Raw genomic sequence first — 4,340 nt, forward strand, 5'->3', positions numbered from 1 at the left:
CAGCTCTTAAGAAACTCCTTTTCATTACTAAACAGAATCTACTGAAGATCACTACAGAGAATCCCTCGATAGTGGTGAGCTGGGCCAAGCATTCCTGGAAGTGTCCTGGATGGACAGTAGGTAAAATAGGTTAAAAAAAAAATCCCCAAATAAAGCCCACCCCCCGTTCCCCAGTGCTTTCAGAGAATTATACTTATACAAGTTATGTTAATTGTAGGTGTGCCGCACATTATTGAAAATTGAAAATAATTTTCTTAAAAAGATGGAAACATATTTTCCTTTAACTGTTTCTCACTTTTCTTAAAAACAAAACAAAAAAACCCAAAAATCTTCTGGGAGTGGTGGCACTCACCTGTAATCCCAGCACTCGGGAGGCTGAGGCAGGAGGATCGCTGTGAGTTTGAGACCAGCCTGGGCTACACAGTGAGTTCCAGGTCAGCCTCAACTACATAGTGAGACCCTGTCTCAAAAAACAAAACAAAACAAAACAAAACAAAACAAAACAAAACACCTTTCTCGGGAAAAACCTGCAAAAGCTTGAATGCTATTACTTTTCTTGGATTCTAAAAAAATTCTTATACTGTTCCCATGATAGCAAAAGTACTAGATATTTTAAAAGAGCTTATATTTTTCTTCTTATTAAATTCCTGGAGGCATTATGTGTTCCATATAACCATTGATACCTCTGAGTGTCTAGACATTTTTAAAAGTGGCTAGCCTTAAAAATAGGTCTGTTTGTACTCTGGAATTCTAATTTCTTATGTGCCTTTCCAATCAACATGTTTAATTTCTCTTCCTCTACTCTTTTTTGCCCTCTATTATCAAGTATCAAGTGTAATTTTAATCAGAGGCACAGTGAAGATTTTTCATTCTTTAAATTCCTCAGATGTTTTGAAATAGAAAGATATGATGCTGAGTAAGCCTCTTAAAAATTAACCAACTTCATTTCATCTATGAATCCAACAACCAAGCTAGATCAGTAAGCCTGTATCTAGCGTACATTTTTTGGCTTGAAATTTTCATGTAAAAACCACAGGAAACCCAATACCTGAACCCTTGGATTCTTTTCCTCTCCACAGGATCAGCAATCCTTGGACAAAAGAAGTGACTCATGAAATTTAATGGAAGTTCATCAGAAATTTATTTTTAAAAACCAAGATTTCCTGAGAAAAAGACCTTAGGAATTGGGTCCAAATATTCACTTAGACAGGAAAAAAATGTCAAAACTCCACTTTTCATTTAGAGTCTGACTGACTTGTTGCTTTGAGTACGTAGGGTTTTTGAGAATCCTGATACCCTGACTCACCACCTCCTCGTGCACTAAACAACTGCTGGATGCCTACTATACACAGAGCATGACAAAGTCATAGTTTTTTAAAGTTTTAGGGTAATTGTCCACTGAAGAGAATTAGACAGGCGCTACCTTGAGGAATATTCCAATAGTCCATTGATTGTCAAAGTCTAAGTTCCGGTGGGCTGTGCAGAAAATGAAGAGATGCGAGCTTCACTTCATTATATAAAAATGTGGGTAAGATCGCCTTGATAAAGAGATGAGAGAAGAGTGATAGTGTTCAGCACAGTCTCTTACATTTTAAATTGCAGTGCAAGGGAAATAAATATTGTACACAATTCTTTTGGGAAAATGATAAGGAAACCTGATTCCGGACTACAGCACTTTTCTTGCAGCTAAATTTTAAAGACCTAAAAAAAAAAGGAAAGATGTGGAGGGAATATAAACAAGATAAAAACTGGTTTTATAAAATGGTATTTATAGGAAAAAGTGCAGCACTATGTCCACAGATTCAGGCGAAGGATATTTCAGCCTCTTTTGTTTTCTGAATAAAAGGATTACATGCCAGAAAGCTTACAATAGAATGTGTTCAGGGAATGTGGTGCTTTTATCTTGAAAATAACATCCAACAGAAATGCAAAGCCTGCTTTAAAAAAATCTGCACAAAACTATATTCAAAAGACTACTCCTTTCAATCTTCTTGGTGACACGGTAATAGGCTTTAATTAGATATTTCTCCTGCTACAATCTCCTGTACATCTATGACTAAGGGTACTTGAAGAAGAATAAAAGTCCACCGAACAGGTCACAACTCCAGAGTCCCTCTGACATTTAATTATGAATTGTTAACAGGAACAACCTTGAAGCAGCTCAAATCTACATCAACATCGAGAATACAAGTGCAAGGATGGAGTTAGCTGTGATCAGCTTTGTTGTCATTGTACCTGGAGACTGAGACCACCTTGACATCTTCTTCCTTTCTCTAGCAGCCCAAGAAGCTTAGGTGAGCTCTACTCTGAGCTCTTAGAAACAAACGGCACTTGACTGAAATATAAGTGGTCACAAAACAGAATAATGTATGGTGTCCCTCAAGGAGAGTGAGAAGCCAGCAAGTAATGCACAGCATCCTGGTTATTTTTCCACATCTCCGGTCTTTGAACACGTCAGGTTTTGATGGGGTCAGTTGCTCTCAGGTGTGTTTTCTCTGTACCTAGGCAGTGGTTTAGAAACGGAGGTATTTAAAACTTTGAAAGAAGAGAACACTTTCCTACCATTTTTGCCTGTAGTTCTGGTCAAAATTATTGCAGAGTCCTATACGTCTTACTATTCTTTGATTCAGAAAATGGAGATGTCAAGATAGTCAAGTTAAAGTTTCCTTGAGGAGGGGGTATGCATTCATGTGCATGTGTGTCTACAGGGTGCTGATAAAAAGGCTGTTGTAACACAGTTATCTAATAAATATGACCAATGCATGCAGTGCTTATTAGAATCATATTTTCTGGATTTCATGTGTAGCCCTCTCTGACCCTAGGCGTTTCTTTTCACCCTAGAGTGGCTCCCAGAATTAACTCCCTCAAATAAATGACAGCAGCCAACTATATAGGGTTGATGGCACGGTTGCACACTACTTTAGTGAAGATCTCTGAGAATTCATGAGCTGGAAGCTGTGGTTAGGGTTCTGATTTCACAATCGAGGCAAAGGAAACAGAGCAAAGTTGAATAACTTACTCCGAATCACTAATCCAGGCTGCCAAGGAAGTCAGTATTCGGACCACCAGAACATTCTATCTCTCTCACCCTTCACTGCTTTGGCCATTACATCCTCAGTGCTCTCTGACTGGCAGCTGCATTTCCTCCTTCGTTCTTCTTTTCTTCCTTCCACAAATATATACAGGTTGGTGTGAATGTACTTAGGCGTATGTGCATACGTCAATATACTAACAGCCAAGAATTTCCCCCAGGACAGGAAAATTCTATATCTGTTTATGGGGTTATCTGAGAAACCTGTGGGCAACTAGAAGTAGAAATAAGACAAGGCCAAGAACCTTTGATTGTTTTTAATTATCGTGATACCACGAAAGAGGGGAAGATGTAAGAAAATTGGGAAAAATGGACAAAATGATTGCAGACAACGCAAGTGTGATAACATGAACGCTGTAGGTCCCTTCCACAATGTTCAAGGAGCTATTTCAAAAGACTCAGAGCAAGTCTGCATTGGTGCTGAAGAATCTGAGCTGTGAATGCAGGAAACATCAGAAAGGAAACGGAAGGTCCAGGCGCGAGGAGCCCAGGAAAACCGGAGGAAGTGCATTTCAAGGGCACGCAAGTCTGTGGTGGGATTTTGCTTTTCAAACATGAACAGAGCAGACTTTGGGGCAAACTTTAAGTACATCTCCAAGGATTGGAACCCAGACCAGCATCTTAGTTTCCTTTCCTTCCTTCCTTCCTTCCTCTGTCCTCGCCCCTCTCCCTTTTCTCTCCTTCTTCTCTTTTCTCCTCCCTTACTCCTTCCTCTTTCTCTTTCTTTGTTTTTTGCCTAGTGTAATAAATGATTTGAATAGTTTCCAGATATATGTTAAATATAACTAAAAATTTGAATATTTAAAATAAGGCTAAGTAAATTCTAGATTAAACATAGAGTAAGACAAATGTTAGGATTATGTATGACTAGACATAATATTTTTACACAGTTATTCTACAAATATTATAATGAACATTACTAAAGCAATAAAGAGAAATGAGTGGTTATAAGATTCTTATTGAATCCAAAGATTCAAGTGCATGGTTACTTGAGAGGATGATATCCTTTCCTACACTTGATCTTAGCCAAAAGGCCGAGAAGCGATTGATATCCTTTCCTTAACAATGGTCTGTTGCATTATGGAAAGTGGAAAACTCTGCTGTTTGCTCATATGACACGGTAAAAACCCAGTGCTTCCAAGATGTCTTACCAACCTGGCAAAGATGATTCACTTTTTGCAGTTTTGAGGGCAACCTTCACGCTAGCTCTTTCCCAATTGCAGATTCAGAAAGGGCAGACACTCTGATG

At 38.6% G+C, this 4,340-nt stretch overlaps 1 pseudogene; it reads right to left on the reverse strand.

The window, feature by feature from the left end:
* Positions 1 to 3,976: 3,976 nt before the first annotated feature.
* Positions 3,977 to 4,137, reverse strand: LOC117286671 (annotated as a pseudogene).
* Positions 4,138 to 4,340: the final 203 nt, after the last annotated feature.

This window comes from Fukomys damarensis, unplaced genomic scaffold (assembly GCF_012274545.1).
Source record: "Fukomys damarensis isolate Sample0158 unplaced genomic scaffold, DMR_v1.0_HiC HiC_scaffold_17, whole genome shotgun sequence".
Classification (NCBI taxonomy): domain Eukaryota; kingdom Metazoa; phylum Chordata; class Mammalia; order Rodentia; family Bathyergidae; genus Fukomys; species Fukomys damarensis.